This window comes from Phyllobates terribilis, unplaced genomic scaffold, assembly GCF_046119375.1.
Source record: "Phyllobates terribilis strain yellow unplaced genomic scaffold, ASM4611937v1 Scaffold_3__8_contigs__length_932513732, whole genome shotgun sequence".
Lineage (NCBI taxonomy): Eukaryota > Metazoa > Chordata > Amphibia > Anura > Dendrobatidae > Phyllobates > Phyllobates terribilis.
The window spans coordinates 779556066-779579707 of NW_027362763.1; the positions used below are offsets into that span (position 1 = coordinate 779556066).

The following is a 23642-nucleotide window of genomic DNA, read 5'->3' on the forward strand; positions in this document are numbered from 1 at the left end:
ATCTACTATGCCATGTGCCCTTGTGGACTCATCTATGTGGGACTAACGACACGACATTTGAAGGTATGTGTACGAGAACATGTTTTGGAGATTCTTGCAGCAAAGGAGAATGTAGACATGTCATCCTTAAAAACCATACCCCTTCACTTCAAAATACATCACAATTGTGATGCCTCACAATTACATGTGTTAGGCATAGATAGGATCACACCACATATTAGGGGTGGCAAAGTCAGTGCATCTCTAGCCAAATTGGAAGCTAGATGGATTTGGACTCTGAAGACCGTTTCCCGATTAGGCTTAAATGAAAATTTAAGTTTTGCGCCCTTTTTGTAATCAACTGAACCTTTGATTTTCTTTTTTGTTTTATGTTTTAGAGTTGTTTTTAATATTAGCATATTTGTTTGTTCCTAGTACTTACTGGTTGGTTTTGGTGTTCGGTTGAGGGTCGAGTCTTCTTTGGGCCTTTACTGATGGTGTTGATCAGACGTGTTTCCTTATCGGCGGGGAAGATTTGGATGCTGGACCTTGAAGAAGATAAATAATTATTACTACTATATATTAGATTATATTAACATCCTTAATTATATTATGAAAATATGTAATTTTTATGTACATTGGGGATTTTTCCTCTGTGAATTATTGGTAAATTCTGCTATGGTACAGATATATGTAGATATACACAATTTGCTTAGCTCTTTAAATTTTTTTATTTTATCACATTGTATGATCTTACACTTATTGCACTTTACATGGCACATTAGCACTTTTATAATTGTATATGTTTATATACTCCTATGTTTATTCACTGTTTATCAGCTCGTTTATCACATAAGTTTTTTCTTTTCTTCATACACTCACTAGCACCTTTGTCATACATTTGAGCATAATTATATAATAAATTAATTCACATTTATTTATCTATTTGTAATAGTGCATATTTTAGTATATTTATCAAAACACATTCATGTCATTTAGAGATTATAAATTCCTTTTAATATATTGCATTATTGACACCCAATTTTTATGCCTATGTTTCACACTTGAAATACATACTTTTATAAAGCTATTTATATATATTTTTTTCATTCATTTATGTAATCATTTATTATTTTCCTCTTAGTTGTATTATATGGATGTTATTAGATTACCTAGCATATTTTGCCATTACTACTGAGGTGTTTGTAGTTGGCCTATGGATCCTGATTGTTACCTTTTGATACATTATACCGGGTCATGTGATCTGTGACTTGTTTGTTGGATGGGCTTATATATTGTTTGGCACTTGATTTCATTCAAATATTCATAGACATATATATTTTTCTAATACAAACAAATACACATAGTGTCATTATTCGTTTAGGGATTACTGGTAGATTGACATTGTTTGACACTTATTTGTCACACCGTATCGCGTTGTGCGCATGCCTCGTCTGTGATCCGGTTGGTTGCTGCCCCGGTATCTGTGGACGACCGGTCACTCGGATAATCATCCGACGCCGTCAGTCGTTTGACGCAGGGGTTGCAGCCTTCGGCCCCTCCAGACGACGCATGCACCATTTTCCAGGTCCAGTGTTATCGAGTGGATGTCCGTGACTGCGGGGCGCATCCGCCTTCACTTTCCACTGTCGGCACAAGATCATATGATCATTGCGGATATATCTCCTTCCGCCCATTTGGTACGCAGGGTTCCAGTAGTTGAAACGCATGATGACCCGGATATCACATGTTCCGGATGTGACGTTATGACCTTCCTCTCTTCCGTGCCATTCACCATTCCCCTTTTTAAACACCGCACACTCTATGGATGCTACCCCCTGACGAAGAACGGCAGTCCGAAATGCGTGTCGGGGTGTACATTGTGCAGTGCTCCAACGACACACAGGTATGTCATTGAGCATCTAGAGACGCAGTTTGCAAATAAATCTATTTCCTTGCACTTGTCCTGACACTCCACGGACTGTTGCCTCCAGTATGGATGGATTAGATATATGGGTCATGCACACAGTTGTGAGATATTACTGTAAATGATATATACTTTGACTTTAACCTAAGTTGTGCATGTTGGATTTAGCGGATCCCTCCATCTGTATTTGATGGCATACAGTCTAGATTTATACCAAGCAAATACCATCCCTTCATTCATGCATTATGGAATAGTGGAGACTTTTTTTCAGGTGCTTTTTTTTTTATTGAATTAACTACTGTATTATGTGTTTCTTTCCTGTGTAATTATTATTTATGTATATGTATAATCTTTTTTCTTTCTATACAATATATGTGATGTGCTGCACATGTACTTCTCTTGTATAGGGTACCATGGTTTTTATATTCAATAAAGGTATTTGATTCTTAAGACACTACTTTATTGTTCCATATTGATCTAGGGACCGCAGGTTCGGTTTGTTCTTTTCTTTCCTTAAATTAGTTGATGCAGAAATGAATACAACCCATATAAAAAACTTCTACATCTAGTATTTTGTATGAGCGCCATGACATGTAAGAACAACACCAAGTCTTTTAGGCCTGGAACGAACAAGTTGGCGACATATTGCAACTTCTATCTTTTTCCATTTTTCAAGAACAACTTTTTTTTTAGAGCCTGTATGCTGGATGGAGAGTGATGCTCCACTTGCTTCTTCAGAATTTCTCATGAGGGTTTCATACTTCACCACTGAATCACTTTCACCCTGTTCTTCAGAAATGCAACATATGTGTTTTGGATGATTGTCATGCTGAAAAAGTGCACAACGAAGGGCAAGAAGAGATGGCGACATTTTCTCTTCCAATATAGAACAGTATATCTGTGAATTTATGGTATCATCAATGAAATGGAGCTCCCCAACACCAGTGGTACTAATGCATCCTCATTTAAGGACACTGCCACCACCATGCTTCACCATTGTGTCTAAAGTGAATCATGATGACAGAGTCCTAATAGTTTGTATACCTGCCTCTTGTGTTATATCTTAGCAGTGAAAAAGTGCCTTAATATATAGAAGAGAGAGTATGTATTTTGCCTCAGTTGCTCTCAGCACTCCCTGCTAACAGCACCTGGAGCCCCTGTTAGCCCATTTGCTAAACCCATGATAAAACGGTTGTGTGCAGGAGCTCTTCTGGTGATAGTGATTGGTAACCTGTTTAAAGCTATATAGAGTCATTTCACCTCAAATGTTTTAGTATTATTCCTTATTGAATTTATGTAGTTTAAAGTTTGTAAAAGGTCATCTTTAAGGCTCATTGTTATTTCCATAGAAAAAGGAGGACAAAAGAGCAATATGGCAAAACAGGCAGAATCTTTATTCATAATACATTACCAAAGTGTTAACCGGTTCCTCACCGCCCACTGTAGATAAACGTCGGCGCTTGCTGGGCTCTGTGCAGCGCCGATGTTTAAAAACGGTGGGTGGTCTCGCAGCGCTCAGGACCCCCAGGGTCCTGCAAGTGCTGCGATTACGGTGCAGAGAGTTAGCTCTGACAGGGGACATCATCGTGACCTGATTGGATCAGGTCCCAGTGATGTTAACCCTTTGCTATGTTCTATATGCCGCGATCTATAGTGATCGCGGCATATAGAAGATAGACACAGGAGAGCAGGTCATCTTACTTACCTCTCCGACGACCCCTGATACCTTCCAGGACCTGGGGTTGCTATGGCAGCTGGAGGTCACATGACCGCCTCCAGATCTGCCATATATGGTGTCCTGCCTGGCTCAGCCTGCAGCTGAAGCCAGGCAGGAGACTCTGACTGTGAAACAGTCAGCGAAGATCTCATGTAATGTAATACATGTCTATTACATTACATGAGATCAGTGATCAGAAAAATAAAAATTAATGTCCCATACAGAGACTAAGTAAAAATGTAAAAAAAAGTAAAAAAAAATGTTTTTAAACTGCTTAAAAAAAATCACAAAATAAATAAAAATAAATAAATAAAATATTAAGCCAATAAATCCGTATATTTTTACAAAACCAAAAAAAGTACACATATTTGGTATCGCCGCGTCCGAAACAACCCGAGCTATAAAACTGTCACACTAATTAACTCCTTCTGTGCACACCGTAATAAAAATAAATAAAAACCGGAGCAAAAAAATATGCTTTTTCATCATATCGCCAAACAAAAAGTGGAAAAAATGCGATCAAAAAGCAAAATAGAAATAAAAATGGTACCGCTGAAAACGTCATCTTGTTCCGCAAAAAAAAAGCCGCCATACAGCTCCATCAGCCGAAAAATAAAAAAGTTATAGCGCTCAGAACAAAGCAATGCAAAAAAAATATTTTTTTCTAGAAAATTATTTTATTGTGTAAAAGCGCCAAAACATAAAAAAAATACAGTAAGTGTAGTATCGCTGTAAATGTACTGACCCAAAGAATAACGCTGTCTGATCACTTTTACCACACGCAGAACGGCATAAAAAAAAACCTCAAAAAACAATTCCTGAATTGTTGGCTTTTGTTAATTTTACCTCCCAAAAAACGGAATAGAAAGCGATCGAAAAATGTCACGTACCCAAAAATGGTACCAATAAAAATGTCAACTCGTCCCGCAAAAAACAAGCCATCACATGACTCTGTCGGCCGAAATATGGAAAAATTATAGCTCTCAAAATATGGTGATGCTAGATTTTGCAAAAAAAAGCGTCTTTTAGTGTGTGACAGCTGTCAGTCATAAAAACCCGATATAAATCTGGTATCTCTGTAATCGCACCGACCCGAAGAATAAAGTAATCTAATCAGTTATATCACACTAGGAACGGCGTAAAAAATAAATAAAACCAATTCTTCACCTGCTACTGATTTGTTTATTATGTCTCCCAAAGATCGCAGTAAGGCTCGGCGCACATTTATTCTGCGCTCTGCGCTGAGCACTTACACCAGAGTTTCCGTGTAAATCTCTGAAATACGTGATTCAGCCGGAACCCATGACGGAATATTCCCTGTAATGAGGCAGATATAGGCCACTGTGGACGCCGTCTAGCCTGGGATCCCACGGTGTCATTTGTTTTAGGCGTGCATAAAAGTGCGGTTGGCCACAGTTTTGTGCACTTCTGAAAAAAAGGACACCGCTAAACAGAGGCCAGACGGAGTCCAGAGTAACTCTGCTGCCTCATTACAGAGAATGGATCCCGCAGGGGTTTCATCTGAATTACATCACTTGGAAACTTAGATGGAAACCCCGATGTAAGTGTTCAGCCTAGAGCTCCGGATAAATATTACGTAAAATCTTCCCAATAAAAGCTTCAACTCAGTCCTCAAAAAAAGCTAGTCCCCACTCAGGTCCGTCATCTGTTAAAAATATAAGGGACTTCCAAGTTACTGGTAGCAGAAAGGCTCTGGAAAAGCGAAATGGCCCTTGCCCCCCAAAAGAAATTCAGAAAATGTTGTGCTCCCAAATCCAAATGCCTATTCTACAATAATTTGTTCTCCAATTGTCAAATAGCACTCCGTCCCCCCCAGATCTAGCCGTATGGCTGAGCGGTACGATACAGCCACATATGGGGTATTGCCACTTTCAGAAGAAATTGTGTGACACATTTCGGCACCATTTTTACCCATTGCCCTGTGTGAAAATGTAAAATCTGAGGGTAAAACATTTTTTTGTGATAAAAATATAATTATGCTTTTTTCACTGCCAAATGGTATAAATTTAAAAATTAAAAAATACTCACTACTTCCCTAGATGAATTCCTTGAGAGGTGTAGTTTACAAAATGGGGTCACTTGTGGGGGTTTCTGCTGTTTCGGCATGTCAGCGACTCTTCAAATGTGACATGGTGTCTGCCAACTATCCCAGCCAACATAGCGCTCCTTTCTCTTCCGAACCCTGCCGTACACCAAAGCAGTGGTTTTCCCCCACATATGGGGTATCGACGTACTCAGGAGAAATTGCACAACAAATTTCATGGTGCAATTTCTCCTGTTACCCTTATGATAATGCAAAATTAGGGAATGAAAAACATTTTTTGTGGGAAAAATGTGAAAATTTTATTTTTACGGCTCAATATTATAAACTTCTGTGAAGCAGCTGGGGGTTCAAGGTGCTCACCACACATCTAGATAAGTTCCCTAAGGGGTCTAGTTTCCAAAATGGTGTCACTTGTGGGGGGTTTCCACTGTTTAGGCACATCAGGGGCTCCCCAAATGCAACATGGCGTCCGCTAATTATTCAAACAAATTTTACATTCAAAAAGTAAAATGGTGCTCTTTCCCTTTCAAATGCTGCCGTGCGCCCAAACAGTGGTTTGCCTCCACATATGGGGTATCAGCGTGTTCAGGAGAAATTGCACAACAAATTTCATGGTGCAGTTTTTCCTATTACCCTTATGATAATGCAAAATTATGGGATGAAAAACGTTTTTGTGGGAAAAATGTGAAAATTTTATTTTAACAGCTCAATATTATAAACTTCTGTGAAGCACCTTGGGGTTCAAGGTGCTCATCACACATCTAGATAAGTTCCCTAAGGGGTCTAGTTTCCAAAATGGTGTCACTTGTGGGGGGTTTCCACTGTTTAGGCACATCAGGAGCTCTCCAAACGCAACATGGCGTCTGCTAATTATTCAGACAAATTTTACATTCAAAAAGTCTAATGGCGCTCCTTCCCTTCCGAACCCTGCAGTGCGCCAAAACAGTGGTTTTCCCTCACATATGGGGTATCAACACGCTCAAGAGAAATTGCACAAAAAAATTTGGGGTCGATTTTTTCCTGTTACCCCTGTGAAAATAAAAAAAATTGGGTCTAAAGTAACATTTTTGTGAAAAAAGTTAAATGTTAATTTTTTTCTTCCACGTTCCAAAAATTCCTGTGAAGCACTTGAAGGGTTAATAAAGTTCTTGAATGTGGTTTTGAGCACCTTGAGGGGTGCAGTTTTTATAATGGTGTCACTTTTGGGTATGTTCTGTCATAAAGACCCCTCAAAGTGACTTCAAATATGATGTGGTCCCCAAAAAAATGTTTTTGTAAATTTTGTTGGAAAAATGAGAAATCGCTGGTCAACTTTTAACCCTTATAGCTCCTTAACAAAAAAAAATGTTGGTTCCAAAATTGTGCTGATGTAAAGTAGACATGTGGGAAATGTTATTTATTAACTATTTTGTGTGACATATCTCTCTGATTTAAGGGCATGAAAATTCAAAGTTTGAAAATTGCAAAATTTTCGGCAAATTTCGGATTTTTTCACAAATAAACGCAAGTTATATCGAAGAAATTTTACCACTATCATGAAGTACAATATGTCATGAAAAAACAATCTCAGAATCAGGGGAATACGTTGAAGCGTTCCAGAGTAATTACTTCATAAAGTGACAGTGGTCAGAATTGAAAACATTGGCCCGGTCACGAAGGCAAAAACAGGCTCTGGTGCGAAGTGGTTAAAAGTTATGCACAGATAACAAGGCAAAGAGGTAAAAAGAGGTGCCAGAGACAAGGCATATCCTGGAAATCATACAGTGAGCCATCCAACTCTGACAGGTACATGTAAAAGTAGGACAAGAAATCCAGAAGTGGGTACATAGATAGGTCAATCAGGGTCCATCCATTAACAGGGGAACAACCCTTACTGTTTGCACTTTCTGCGGCTCTCCTGGGATCTGGTCGGCAGTCTTCAATTTAGATTTCTCCCCTTCTTTTTGTTTGGGTGAGTACCATATATTAGACTCTGGGTACATTTTGGACACCGCAATTTACTACATGTTGGTGCCTGATATGGGTGCATTCCTTACCTGTTGGCTTCAAGTCCTTGTCAGTCATTGATTATTGCATTACATTCGATATACTTTTACATTGACTGTTTGGATTTCCTGCCCCATAATGGGGTTGTTCCCCTGTTAATGGATGGTCCCTGATTGACCTATCTATGTACCTACTTCTGGATTTCTTGTCCTACTTTTACATGTACCTGTCAGAGTTGGATGGCTCACTGTATGATTTCCAGGATATGCCTTGTCTCTGGCACCTCTTTTTACCTCTTTGCCTTGTTATCTCTGCATAACTTTTAACACTTTGGTAATGTATTATGAATAAAGATTCTGTCTGTTTTACCATATTGCTCTTTTGTCCTCCTTTTTCTTTGTATTTGACCAATGAGTAGGCAATACGAACCTGGTGTCTGATTCATTGTTTTCTGCTCCGGGGTTCGTCTTATATTATGTATTTGGCCAGTTTTTTTGTTTGTTTGTTTTTTTTTCATTGTTATTTCCATGTAGAATGGAGAAAGCACAGAAAAAGGAAGATTTTTCAGTTCATAGAATTTGCAGCTGAGGATCTTGCAACTGGCTTAGTCCCTGAGAAAATTGAAAACAGATTGAATTCTGACCTTAAAAGGAATGGTATCAGTAGCTATAACACAGGTTACAATGGAGTGATTGATCCAGAACACTAGCCTCTTTGGCAGACTTACAGTATCCTTGAGGCTTTATGAAATGTCTGCGTCAACATTACAAAGGCACAATTGACACCAAGTTGAACTTGATGGACCTTTTTTTTGCTCCGGCTTGCATCGAACTAGTTAAAGATATATACATTTCATGTGATGTATTGAGTTCTATAACATTCTATAACTTTTAAAAGTGCATCTAGAGTACAACCTAGATGTAACAATGTAAGAATGATATGAACATTACCTCTATGAAGCCACAACATCCAATGTCTATGGAGTTTAGGGCTATACTCTGCTTTTTCTATCAGCTCTATAGACATTGAATGTAACAGCAAGTTGTCTGCACGCCCATTGATCAAATCAAACGGCTCCATACTGAGGTCATGCAATGAAGAGCAACCGAGGGCTTGGAGCCCCAATACTAGTGATCTTGGGCATCCTGTGGATGGGTGTTAAATGTCCTTTCACATATTTGTACGTTATAATTAATTTGCTCTTAAGAAATCGTTTTTTCAGCTTAAATAGCCCTGCGTTTGATAACCTGTTTCCAGTCCATCGATTCCATTGATAAACTTTGTCATACTCATCTGTACCTGCTATGTTGTTCTTTCCTCAAGGTGCCAAAAATAGTATGGAGTACTCCAATTATAGTCTGATTACTGACTTGTACAGAGGCAAAAGTATGTTCTTATCATGAGCATGTGTCCCTCTTTTCACGCATCTCATCATTTTATTTGCACTCCCAGCAGCTGCCTGGCATTGGTCACTAATTTTAACAAAACCCCAAGTAGTTTTCAGTTCTAGTTTTTCACAGTGTTCTATTTAGTACATAATTTCACATCTTGTTACATATTTTTATTATCCACATTAAACTTGAGTTGTCATTTATTTGTCAAAGCTTCCACAAAATCCTTCTATAATATTAAATTGTCCTTCTCTGTGTTGAATAATTTACATAACTTAGTATCATCTGCAAATATTGAAATTCTACGATGTATGTGACTCGCCCCCTGGGCCGTGGGGCACGCGGATCCGAGCGATAGGGGAACGATGGGGGTAGTAGTAGTGGCGGCCCGGTCCCGCGGCTCAGGGTGGTCAGGCCAATGGTAGTCTGCTATGCGCTCCAAATAATGTCCGACTACGCCACCCGTGGATTGCGGTTATTAGGAACCGCCGCTGCAAGGCAGTCCGCTGGGGCTGATGATGGGTGCAGCTGAGGTGATGTGACTCCCCACGGGAAGAGTGCAGCCCCAGGGCAGTGTAGTGGATGTTGGGAGTGATGGTAGTGCGAGTCCCGGTGCTGATAGTGCTGGAGGCGCGAAGGAGCACACAGACAACAAGTTACAGTCCAGGGTCTTTACTCACAGTTCGTTTGTTCCAGGTCACTTCGGCCAGCAGTGACCGCCCGAGCCGTGCTGCGTCCACCAGGTGTGGGGCTCGGTCAACTCCCAGGCAGTTCAGGAGCATGGCACAGGACCCCCTTTTATCCTTTCTCTGGCCTGCCTCACCAGTGACCCACTTTTGTCCAGCTGCCGCGGACCTGTGCGGTTAAACGTGGGCCCGTCCTCCGCTGTCCTATATGGTGCCTTCCTAGCAGGTTTGATGAGGTGTCGCACCAATATATGATCACGACGACCGGTCTTTGGCTGAGGGTTGTTTCTCCTCCACCAACTTGGGATCCGGTACCCTTAATCTGCCTGACCCTGCACCCTGGATTCTCGTGGGTTCTTAGGGTCCCTTCCACCTTCTTGTTCCTGAGCCCTTCTGTTTCTCTGTCTCTCCTTCTTTGCAGTTCCTTTCTGTTTCTGTTCCTTTCTCTTGGAGCTGAGATGAGCCAGAATCTCAGCTCCCCTTCACCTCCTCCTCGGCCTCTTCTCCAGGCCCACTTCTCCTTCTCCTCTCAGGCCCCGGCCTCTTCCCTAGGCCTGCCTCTGGAGCAGCACTCAGCCTGAGCTGCTGCTCCCTGTCAGCTCTCCTCTCCTCACAGACTGAACACTGAATTAAGATGGTGCCCACCTTTTATACCTCCCTCTAGCCATGAGCCCAGGTGACCAGCAACCAATGGGCTCCTTCCTACGCTCAGGAACCAACCCCTATCTGCCCCTACAGCACAGGGTGTTCCACCCCCCCTCCCCACTCCAGGCAAGGACATAGTCGGTCGTGCCTGCACTTATGTCTAGTGGGAGCACCGTTGAGCTGTCCCTCGGAAATGGGGTGTGTGTGCTGTATGCAGCTAACTGAGCCCTGGTCCATACTCCATCCTTACCTGGGAGTGGAATATCACACCTCTGGTCTGAGGTGCAATACCCCTGTAGCGGCCGAACCCTAGGGGCGCTACATTCCCCCCTGGTAAAGCACAGCACGTCCTCGGGCTGGAAAAGAGCAGAAACAGATAATTACAGGACATGCAAAACTTTTTCAATAACTTTTTACATTAGAAACAGACATTACGGTTCAACTCCCTTTATAGGACACACTTTTCTTTTCACTAGACATTATAGAAAACTTTTTCAATACTTCCGGAACTCTTTTGTATAAAACATTATAGAAAACTTTCACATGACTATTTAGCAGCATATAAAACCTTTTCACATAAAACATTTTTTTAAGTAAAGCACATTCTTGGATCCTGGCGGCGGTGCAACTTGCGACCAGGTGTTCTTTCTTTTTAAAGGTGCAACAGTCCATTTTAACTTTGAGGTAGACGTTGCGGTTCTTGTATAAAACCAGTAGAGGGCGCTTTAAGAAACGCAACTATATACATGGGATTGGCCGTTCCCAGTCCTCGGCCGGTGGGGATAGGGGAATGGCTGCTCACAGTCCTCAGCCTGTTAGGGGAAGAGGGGTGGCTGTTCTCAGTCCTCAGCCAGGTTACTTAGGGGATTGGGCAATTTTCAAACAGTCCTATATCAGTCCCAACGGGGACCACACTCACTTTGAAACAGTCCCACACAGTTCCTTTGCACCCTTACGGGTAACTATTTACAATGCCACTTTACCGTTCACTGGTAACGGTGCCTTTGTGACGCTCCTTCTTCCTCCTCATACGGATCTTCAGGCCAGTCCGGGCCCTCCTGGTACTCAACGTCCGAGTAGTGCTGTTCCTCCTCCTCTACTACTCGGCGGACGTGTAGGGCGTACCACCCCTTCACGCCATGGTGTCGGGTGTAAGACACCACATCGCCTGGGAATAGATCCCGCCCACGATGGCCTTCCGGTAGGTGACTCTCCACATCTCTCCTTGTCACAAACACGTCACTGATGGTCTCGGGGTCTCGGATGAAGCCCCAGCTGCGCTCCATCTGGAACTTCACCACAGTCCCGGTGACTCGGGGTCTGCGGGCAGTTCGGGGATCTCGCCGCGCCTTCATTTTCTGCTCCGCGCTCTGGACCTGCAGCTTCTCTTGCTTCACCCGCCGCTCTCGCTGCTCCTTCTCAAACATCTCCAGCTGTTGGCGGCAGGCCTCCCGCCGCTCAGCTGCGCCCGCTCGCGTTTCTTTCGTGAACCCCATCAGGTCCTCCCCTGTGGGGTCCCATTCAAACTGGGCATCTTCCAATGGCAGCTGGGGGATTTCCTGAGGCGCCGGAGCAGGTATGAGGGGCTCAGAGGGTACTTCGACCTCCGCGGACGGGCTCCTCCGGAAGCGGGGGTTGACAAACTCGGGGGGGCAGATGAAAGGCAGCCCATCCGGAGTGGTGTATTGGCGAAGAGATCCGCGCCCAGTGGTGGTACTGCAGCAGCAGGGGGCGCAGGTGGGTTGGCGGCGCCCGGGGGCACGTGACCTTGCGACCAGGCCCGTGCTGGTTGTTTCCTGGTTGCTCCCAAGGGTGGTACAGCAGGTGCAGGGGGTTCCGTCGGGGCAGCGGCGCCCGGGGGCGCAGGGCCTTGCGGCCGGGCCTGCGATGGTGGTTGGCTGAGCACGCCCGGGGTCAGAGGGCACGGCGTGGGGCGGGGCTCACCGGCAGCGTCGACGGCCCGGGGGCCGGTTGATGGCAGCGGGGGCACGGTGTCGACGGCGGGTCCCGGTGCGTTGGGCTCCGTGACGGGGTGCAGGGGCAGGTCGGCGGCCTCAGGATTCAGTGCAGGGGCGTCTCCGTTACCTGCCTCTGCTGTCGCGGTCTCCTCCGCGGCGTCGTCCTCGGCCTCCGCTCGGCCTTCACTGCCCTCGGTGGCTGGTGCGCTGCTCGTTGATGGCGCCTTCGGCTGCAGGATCACAGCCCGCCGGGCCACTTCCTTCTTCCATCCGGCGATCACGTCCTGCTGCGCCCGGACCATCCTCCGGTCCAGCTCTTCCAACGCCGCCCGTGTATATTCGGGGTCCTCCTTGGGGAGATGGGCTAACAGCTCGGTGAGGCTGCATGGTGGTGTAGCTTGCAGCAGGCCCTTTGCCAGGGTACCAGAACTGGTTTCTCCCTCCATCTCCGGGTGCGGCCTGGCCAGACTGATCCAGACTGCGCCCTGCCCCACAGTTTTCTTCTCTCTCCGCCCCCAGAGGGGGTGGTCCTGGGGCATTCTGCTGACAATCACTTTCAAGGGCAGCCCCCCCATGTTGATGGACATCTCCACTGCTGCATTCATGGCTGGTGGGGGCGGGCTCCTTCTTTGGCGCCATTCTGGGACCTGGCCCACGATGGGAGGTGGCTTCCTGCTGTCTTTTGGTGCGCACATAATGGCGTCCGCTCTGCCAGGGCGGGAAAGACGGATGAAGATGGCGGGAAACGGTCCAAGATGGCGTCTAATGGCGGGAATCGGCTCCGGATGGCGGGAAACGACTCCGGACGGCGGTAAACTTCTTTTTAAGGTACATGTGCAATTTTCTTCAGGCACGCAATACCCGCTTGTGGCGGGTTGGTAATGATCCTGCCGACTACGCCAAAGCTGACTCGCCCCCTGGGCCGTGGGGCACGCGGATCCGGGCGATAGGGGAACGATGGGGGTAGTAGTAGTGGCGGCCCGGTCCCGCGGCTCAGGGTGGTCAGGCCAATGGTAGTCTGCTATGCGCTCCAAATAATGTCCGACTACGCCACCCGTGGATTGCGGTTATTAGGAACCGCCGCTGCAAGGCAGTCCGCTGGGGCTGATGATGGGTGCAGCTGAGGTGATGTGACTCCCCACGGGAAGAGTGCAGCCCCAGGGCAGTGTAGTGGATGTTGGGAGTGATGGTAGTGCGAGTCCCGGTGCTGATAGTGCTGGAGGCGCGAAGGAGCACACAGACAACAAGTTACAGTCCAGGGTCTTTACTCACAGTTCGTTTGTTCCAGGTCACTTCGGCCAGCAGTGACCGCCCGAGCCGTGCTGCGTCCACCAGGTGTGGGGCTCGGTCAACTCCCAGGCAGTTCAGGAGCATGGCACAGGACCCCCTTTTATCCTTTCTCTGGCCTGCCTCACCAGTGACCCACTTTTGTCCAGCTGCCGCGGACCTGTGCGGTTAAACGTGGGCCCCGTCCTCCGATGTCCTATATGGTGCCTTCCTAGCAGGTTTGATGAGGTGTCGCACCAATATATGATCACGACGACCGGTCTTTGGCTGAGAGTTGTTTCTCCTCCACCAACTTGGGATCCGGTACCCTTAATCTGCCTGACCCTGCACCCTGGATTCTCGTGGGTTCTTAGGGTCCCTTCCACCTTCTTGTTCCTGAGCCCTTCTGTTTCTCTATCTCTCCTTCTTTGCAGTTCCTTTCTGTTTCTGTTCCTTTCTCTTGGAGCTGAGATGAGCCAGAATCTCAGCTCCCCTTCACCTCCTCCTCGGCCTCTTCTCCAGGCCCACTTCTCCTTCTCCTCTCAGGCCCCGGCCTCTTCCCTAGGCCTCCCTCTGGAGCAGCACTCAGCCTGAGCTGCTGCTCCCTGTCAGCTCTCCTCTCCTCACAGACTGAACACTGAACTAAGATGGTGCCCACCTTTTATACCTCCCTCTAGCAACATGAGCCCAGGTGACCAACAACCAATGAGCTCCTTCCTACGCTCAGGAACCAACCCCTATCTGCCCCTACAGCACTGGGTGTTCCACCCCCCCCTCCCCACTCCAGGCAGGGACATAGTCGGTCGTGCCTGCACTTATGTCTAGTGGGAGCACCGTTGAGCTGTCCCTCGGAAATGGGGTGTGTGTGCTGTATGCAGCTAACTGAGCCCTGGTCCATACTCCATCCTTACCTGGGAGTGGAATATCACACCTCTGGTCTGAGGTGCAATACCCCTGTAGCGGCCGAACCCTCGGGGCGCTACATATGCTCGCTACAAGGTTATTATTAAATGTAGTAAAAAGAAAATGGTCCAATACTGACCCCTGTGGTACCCCACTGTTAACTGTGACCCAATCAGAGTATGTTCCATTAATAACCACCCTCTGTTTTCAATCACTGAGACAGTTGTTAACCCATGTAAATGCATTTTCCTGATGTTGTATTATAAGCTAATTTTAAATGAAATACTGCAAAAGAAAGAATTTGCTCTATGCCAGTTCTGTTAAACAGAACATGTCATTATGGAATTCTTAAATATTAGAAAGAAGGGTTTGTTTATCATGGTACTTAATTTAAGCAGAAATCGGGAGTTAATGCTATCCAGCCCTGATGGTTTGTCTATTTTGTCTATTTTATTCTTTTCAAAGTGATCCTGCATTTCTCCCGGGCTAAGAAGGTTCATTATTTAGTTTGCTTCCTATAAACTCATCACTTATTATATTGTGTATTTTGGTCATGGAAACATTAGATTGTGGGCTAATAGTGATAAAAATACAATAACAGCTATCACTCCAATCTCAGAATAACAGTGGTATGATTATTACTATCTTAGATCCATTTTAATAAAAATACACTACAGACAGGTCATGCAATTCTTTTATATGGAAAATATTTTGTGTCTCTTAATGAAGAAATTATGTTTCTCCATTAAAGCCATACAACAAATGGGGAAATTGGTGTTACAATGAAACACATGGGAGAAATCTCTGAACTAATTAACGGAAATCTGTCAGCAGCTTTTGCTATGTAATCTTAAGACATCAAGAGGTAGCAGATGAGACACTGAATTCAGCAATGTGTCACTTATCAAGCTGTGTGCTGTTGCCTACATAAAATGAATATTTTATCACTAGGAGATTATCGTTGCCCTTAACAGAGTGCAGGTGAACGCTGGTCCGACTTCACCCCCTCCTGTGATAAGCAGCTCACTATCTATGGACTATGTACATAGAAAGCCTGGTGTGGGAGGGGTCAGCTGTGGTGTGGGTGGGACCAGCTTTCTCAGCCCTGCTACATGCTTCATCTAAGAACTCTGATTGTGTAACAACTTCTACACCCAGTAAACTAAGTAACATCACTGGATTCAATCACAGTCTCTTTTTGTCATTTTGCTGCTCTCAGGTGAGTTAGCAAAAACCTAGTGACAGATTACCTTATATCATAATCAGTAATGGGATTGTGGATAGTTTGAAGAAGCATTTGTAAAGACATGAGACCAAAGACCCGTGCATATATCTATACTCCATCTGTGTTGTATTTGTTATGAATGTAACATACACTCATTCACAGGTAACAGAAAAAGGGAAGATCTACGCCGCAACCCACCCAACTGGTCTTTGTACAGACTAGAAAGACCCTAGCCGCAAAACTCAAAAACACAACCTTGGACCTGGCCCCCCAACAGGCCATAAAGGGGTTTCTCGTACCTCCTGAGGAGTCAGAGGGGAGGCCGCCACACATTGCCAACAAGAGTAGAGGAAAGTGTGCAGGTAAAAACAAAATCTAGAGTGTGAAAATTAAAACATGTTCATATAGCGTAGAGATAGAAAGCGAAGGAGAGCCAAAAGTAAACGGAATAAATATAACCTCCCAGAATGCTAAAGAGGTGAAAGGAAGAGGAACTGGGAAGGAAAACAAATAGTCTCACTGCAGGAATTCAACTGGTGTTTACTATGCAAGGTAAATCCCTTAGCTGAAGGTTTGGAACTCCTAAACCTAAGTCCACCTAGAGGTATAGCCAGTAAGGAAGTGCAGTGAAGGGTAAACATGTAAAACCTAACCCAGAATGTGATAGGGCTGACCAAAATGGGAAAATGGAAAACACCTGGAGAGGAGCAAACCAAGAAGGGAGAACAAATTGTAACCATCAGCATTTGGACAGGGAAGAAAAGACAATAACTCAGCAGACAGGGGAACCGACCACGCAGCAACAGTCAGCAGATCGAATCCCCAAACCGAGCCATGACAGTATTGCATCTTAATTAGTGTTGAGTGAATTTGTTCGGCAAATGTTCGAAAGTTTCAAATTCGGCACAAATATGCCTCATTCGGATTCGTGATCGCAAAGGCGAGCAAATTTTCTTAAAATCAGAAAAGTTTGATGAATTTGCGTGGGACCGCGAATACAGGGTAACCACGGCGTTTTGAACAATTTTGTTAGCATAGTGCAAGTGTATGATGAGCGGTGACATGTACCAGGTGAATGTGGGGGCTGTGGAAAGCTTAGAACAGGTCAGATCAGCAGCACACTGTTTTTTTTTCCTGTGGGCGGTAACTTTAACTCAGGAAAGCGCAGCCAGCCAATCATAGCGCAGGAAGCATCTACACTGTCCAGACATAAGGGCTTCTGCAATTGGCTGCAGAAATCACATGTCCTCTCAATATAAAAAGTGGTCATGTTCCCTCAGCGCCATTATATCCATGTCACTGCTGGAAACAGACGCAGCTCAGTGTTCTCCTGGGTAATGAGAGATATATATTAACAAGATAGATGGGCGCTTGTGTGGCAGTCAGATAGTGACGATAATTCCTGGCCTGTGTACCTCTGCAACCGCGGGTGCAGCACATTTTTGGTGTTCTTGTTCAAGTACTGAAATTCTGACAGAAACAGAGGGCCCATGCCATACAATAGTGCTGTGCACCGCTGGTATAGAGCTCCATGTCTCAGTATACCTTGAATCTTTTTTTTCACTTGCTAATGTGATCAAGCAAGCGCAGTGCACCTTTTCATTTAGTGGGGTTGAAATTGTGATCTGCACAGTCTGCAGAGCTTCTTATTGCAGAGCACAAAATCTGTTTTTTTCTGTTGCTATTGTGATATTGAAAGCTGTGTGCACTAAAGTTTTTTTTAGTGTCAGATACTATTTTAGTGGAGTTGAACTTCAGGTGGTTTCAGAGTAAAATAATAAATTTTTTCTCTTTCTACGCCCAGTCCAAAAAATATTTTTTCCTGTGCCAAAATTCATACAGTGCTATAAGCCAGCTACTACGTCAGTGGTGGTCAAATTCAGCTTGTATGCACAGTCAAACCTATATATATTTTTGGTTGGCAGGCAGAGACCACCAAAGGTTTTTTACTGTCACAAAGTTGATCCAGTCTACTAAAAGGCAGATCCTATTTTAGTGGCGTTGAACTTGTCCTGATTTCACAGTAAAAAAAAAAACTTCTCTTACTAGAAGGGGATAGGGGAACGATGGGAACGATGGGGGTAGTAGTAGTGGCGGCCCGGGCCCGCGGCTCAGGGTGGTCAGGCCAATGGTAGTCTGCTATGCGCTCCAAATAATGTCCGACTATGCCACCCGTGGATTGCGGTTATTAGGAACCGCCGCTGCAAGGCAGTCCGCTGGGGCTGATGGGTGCAGCTGAGGTGATGTGACTCCCCACGGGAAGAGTGCAGCCCCAGGGCAGTGTAGTGGATGTTGGGAGTGATGGTAGTGCGAGTCCCGGTGCTGATAGTGCTGGAGGCGTGAAGGAGCACACAGACAACAAGTTACAGTCCAGGGTCTTTACTCACAGTTCGTTTGTTCCAGGTCACTTCGGCCAGCAGTGACCGCCCGAGCCGTGCTGCATCCACCAGGTGTGGGGCTCGGTCAACTCCCAGGCAGTTCAGGAGCATGGCACAGGACCCCCTTTTATCCTTTCTCTGGCCTGCCTCACCAGTGACCCACTTTTGTCCAGCTGCCGCGGACCTGTGCGGTTAAACGTGGGCCCCGTCCTCCGCTGTCCTATATGGTGCCTTCCTAGCAGGTTTGATGAGGTGTCGCACCAATATATGATCACGACGACCGGTCTTTGGCTGAGGGTTGTTTCTCCTCCACCAACTTGGGATCCGGTACCCTTAATCTGCCTGACCCTGCACCCTGGATTCTCGTGGGTTCTTAGGGTCCCTTCCACCTTCTTGTTCCTGAGCCCTTCTGTTTCTCTGTCTCTCCTTCTTTGCAGTTCCTTTCTGTTTCTGTTCCTTTCTCTTGGAGCTGAGATGAGCCAGAATCTCAGCTCCCCTTCACCTCCTCCTCAGCCTCTTCTCCAGGCCCACTTCTCCTTCTCCTCTCAGGCCCCGGCCTCTTCCCTAGGCCTGCCTCTGGAGCAGCACTCAGCCTGAGCTGCTGCTCCCTGTCAGCTCTCCTCTCCTCACAGACTGAACACTGAACTAAGATGGTGCCCACCTTTTATACCTCCCTCTAGCAACATGAGCCCAGGTGACCAGCAACCAATGAGCTCCTTCCTACGCTCAGGAACCAACCCCTATCTGCCCCTACAGCACAGGGTGTTCCACCCCCCTTCCCACTCCAGGCAGGGACATAGTCGGTCGTGCCTGCACTTATGTCTAGTGGGAGCACCGTTGAGCTGTCCCTCGGAAATGGGGTGTGTGTGCTGTATGCAGCTAACTGAGCCCTGGTCCATATTCCATCCTTACCTGGGAGTGGAATATCACACCTCTGGTCTGAGGTGCAATACCCCTGTAGTGGCCGAACCCTCGGGGCGCTACATATGCTCGCTACAAGGTTATTATTAAATGTAGTAAAAAGAAAATGGTCCAATACTGACCCCTGTGGTACCCCACTGTTAACTGTGACCCAATCAGAGTATGTTCCATTAATAACCACCCTCTGTTTTCAATCACTGAGACAGTTGTTAACCCATGTAAATGCATTTTCCTGATGTTGTATTATAAGCTAATTTTAAATGAAATACTGCAAAAGAAAGAATTTGCTCTATGCCAGTTCTGTTAAACAGAACATGTCATTATGGAATTCTTAAATATTAGAAAGAAGGGTTTGTTTATCATGGTACTTAATTTAAGCAGAAATCGGGAGTTAATGCTATCCAGCCCTGATGGTTTGTCTATTTTGTCTATTTTATTCTTTTCAAAGTGATCCTGCATTTCTCCCGGGCTAAGAAGGTTCATTATTTAGTTTGCTTCCTATAAACTCATCACTTATTATATTGTGTATTTTGGTCATGGAAACATTAGATTGTGGGCTAATAGAGATAAAAATACAATAACAGCTATCACTCCAATCTCAGAATAACAGTGGTATGATTATTACTATCTTAGATCCATTTTAATAAAAATACACTACAGACAGGTCATGCAATTCTTTTATATGGAAAATATTTTGTGTCTCTTAATGAAGAAATTATGTTTCTCCATTAAAGCCATACAACAAATGGGGAAATTGGTGTTACAATGAAACACATGGGAGAAATCTCTGAACTAATTAACGGAAATCTGTCAGCAGCTTTTGCTATGTAATCTTAAGACATCAAGAGGTAGCAAATGAGACACTGAATTCAGCAATGTGTCACTTATCAAGCTGTGTGCTGTTGCCTACATAAAATGAATATTTTATCACTAGGAGATTATCGTTGCCCTTAACAGAGTGCAGGTGAACCCTGGTCCGACTTCACCCCCTCCTGTGATAAGCAGCTCACTATCTATGGACTATGTACATAGAAAGCCTGGTGTGGGAGGGGTCAGCTGTGGTGTGGGTGGGACCAGCTTTCTCAGCCCTACTACATGCTTCATCTAAGAACTCTGATTGTGTAACAACTGCTACACCCAGTAAACTAAGTAACATCACTGGATTCAATCACAGTCTCTTTTTGTCATTTTGCTGCTCTCAGGTGAGTTAGCAAAAACCTAGTGACAGATTACCTTATATCATAATCAGTAATGGGATTGTGGATAGTTTGAAGAAGCATTTGTAAAGACATGAGACCAGAGACCCGTGCATATATCTGTACTCCATCTGTGTTGTATTTGTTATGAATGTAACATACACTCATTCACAGGTAACAGAAAAAGGGAAGATCTACGCCGCAACCCACCCAACTGGTCTTTGTACAGACTAGAAAGACCCTAGCCGCAAAACTCAAAAACACAACCTTGGACCTGGCCCCCCAACAGGCCATAAAGGGGTTTCTCGTACCTCCTGAGGAGCCAGAGGGGAGGCCGCCACACATTGCCAACAAGAGTAGAGGAAAGTGTGCAGGTAAAAACAAAATCTAGAGTGTGAAAATTAAAACATGTTCATATAGCGTAGAGATAGAAAGCGGAGGAGAGCCAAAAGTAAATGGAATAAATATAACATCCCAGAATGCTAAAGAGGTGAAAGGAAGAGGAACTGGGAAGGAAAACAAATAGTCTCACTGCAGGAATTCAACTGGTGTTTACTATGCAAGGTAAATCCCTTAGCTGAAGGTTTGGAACTCCTAAACCTAAGTCCACCTAGAGGTATAGCCAGTAAGGAAGTGCAGTGAAGGGTAAACATGTAAAACCTAACCCAGAATGTGATAGGGCTGACCAAAATGGGAAAATGGAAAACACCTGGAGAGGAGCAAACCAAGAAGGGAGAACAAATTGTAACCATCAGCATTTGGACAGGGAAGAAAAGACAATAACTCAGCAGACAGGGGAACCGACCACGCAGCAACAGTCAGCAGATCGAATCCCCAAACCGAGCCATGACAGTATTGCATCTTAATTAGTGTTGAGTGAATTTGTTCGGCAAATGTTCGAAAGTTTCAAATTCGGCACAAATATGCCCCATTCGGATTCGTGATTGCAAAGGCGAGCAAATTTTCTTAAAATCAGAAAAGTTTGATGAATTTGCGTGGGACCGCGAATACAGGGTAACCACGGCGTTTTGAACAGTTTTGTTAGCATAGTGCAAGTGTATGATGAGCGGTGACATGTACCAGGTGAATGTGGGGGCTGTGGAAAGCTTAGAACAGGTCAGATCAGCAGCACACTGTTTTTTTTTTCCTGTGGGCGGTAACTTTAACTCAGGAAAGCGCAGCCAGCCAATCATAGCGCAGGAAGCATCTACACTGTCCAGACATAAGGGCTTCTGCAATTGGCTGCAGAAATCTCATGTCCTCTCAATATAAAAAGTGGTCATGTTCCCTCAGCGCCATTATATCCATGTCACTGCTGGAAACAGACGCAGCTCAGTGTTCTCCTGGGTAATGAGAGATATATATTAACAAGATAGATGGGCGCTTGTGTGGTAGTCAGATAGTGTAGATAATTCCTGGCCTGTGTACCTCTGCAACCGCGGGTGCAACACATTTTTGGTGTTCTTGTTCAAGTACTGAAATTCTGACAGAAACAGAGGGCCCATGCCATACAATAGTGCTGTGCACCGCTGGTATAGAGCTCCATGTCTCAGTATACCTTGAATCTTTTTTTTCACTTGCTAATGTGATCAAGCAAGCGCAGTGCACCTTTTCATTTAGTGGGGTTGAAATTGTGCTCTGCACAGTCTGCAGAGCTTCTTATTGCAGAGCACAAAATCTGTTTTTTTCTGTTGCTATTGTGATATTGAAAGCTGTGTGCACTAAAGTTTTTTTTAGTGTCAGATACTATTTTAGTGGAGTTGAACTTCAGGTGGTTTCAGAGTAAAATAATAAATTTTTTCTCTTTCTACGCCCAGTCCAAAAAATATTTTTTCCTGTGCCAAAATTCATACAGTGCTATAAGCCAGCTACTACGTCAGTGGTGGTCAAATTCAGCTTGTATGCACAGTCAAACCTATATATATTTTTGGTTGGCAGGCAGAGACCACCAAAGGTTTTTTACTGTCACAAAGTTGATCCAGTCTACTAAAAGGCAGATCCTATTTTAGTGGCGTTGAACTTGTCCTGATTTCACAGTAAAAAAAAAAACTTCTCTTACTAGGTCCAGTCCAAAAAATTTTTTTTCCTGTGCCAGAGTAACCCAAAAATATTTTTTGCTCTGAGTAAAGTGATACAGGTGGCTAGATCTGCGTTTGAAATATTTTGGGGCATATATTCTATGCCATACTGGCCTCATCCACATTCAAAAAAAAATTTTCTTCTGTTCCTAAAGTAATACAGCAGGGGACATCTCAGTTTGAAATTGTTTGGAGAATATCTCGTAGGTTTTATCAGCCTCATGCACACTAACAAATTTCTTTTGTCTGTTAGTAACGTTATACAGCAGGCCATATCTTACCTTGTCATTTAGTGTCGCTGAAATTCCGGTGTATGCTGAGCTATTACACAGGAAAAAAACATATTTTTCTTTACCTAATTTCGAGCTCCTACCACTGTATCTGACCAACATGAGTGGGAAAAAGAGAGGGCGTGGTGGAAGGGGGAATAGGCTTGGTGTTCAAGGTGTACGTGGGGTACGTGGTAATGTTAGTGAAAGCACTTGTGAACCAACACAAACAGGTCCTATCCAAAGACAACTGACAACTTATATTAGTGGACGGCTTACTGCACTCCCTTCCTTTGGCAGCCGCACAGCGATACGCCTTGTTGATACGGCCAGAAAGAGCAGGTTCTCCAGTGGATGGCAAGCTCTGCTTCCAGTGCCCTCTCCTCTTCTTCCTCCACCTCAACATCACACGCAGTACAATCCACAGAGGTGGCACCCCAATTACCCATGCTCCCCCCCGCGTCACAACTGGCCAACTGACTGTAGCGAACCACAGATGGGCGAGTCTGTAGAACTCTTCACCCATTCTATACCATGGGCATCAGAAGTGTACTCCAAACAGTCACAGAGTCAAGGGGAGGAAAGCATCTGCACCAATGCCCAAATTTTTTTTAGCTTGGATTCGGAGCAGGACGAAGCAGGTTCCTAACCCTCGTCACCAGACATTAACCACAGGGGAGGGCGGTGATCCCGATGAGACTCAGGTACCTGAGGCTCATGCGGACTGTACTGTGCTGTCAGGGCAACAAGAGGAGAGGGGTCACTCTGAGGGTGAGGAATGGGATAACACATTGGATGATGACGAGGTTGAAGATCCTACTTGGTGTGAACCCAGAGTCATGCAGCCGAGTAACTCATCTGAGGAGGTGGAGGAGGAAGACGAGGAGGTTACATTTCACCCTACAGCACAGACACGGAGTGATGCAAGCACAAGGAGCACTGCATCCTTAGCCACAACCGCGGCCAGCAGGGGTCACGGGTCTGCAGCTCGCAGGGGCAGCAAGGGTTGCCTAGCATGGGCCTTTTTTGCCACTGCAAAAGATGAGCCAACT

The 23642-nt window shown here is 45.0% G+C and overlaps 1 long non-coding RNA gene across 1 annotated transcript in view; it reads right to left on the reverse strand.

Moving 5' to 3' along the window:
• Nucleotides 1–422: 422 nt before the first annotated feature.
• The window catches only part of LOC141258333 (uncharacterized), a 133899-nt gene continuing 110679 nt past the window's right edge, over nucleotides 423–23642 (reverse strand). Inside the window, exon 3 of the long non-coding RNA XR_012318288.1 lies at nucleotides 423–527. This is a non-coding gene — a long non-coding RNA (uncharacterized lncRNA). The remainder of the gene's footprint in view (nucleotides 528–23642) is intronic.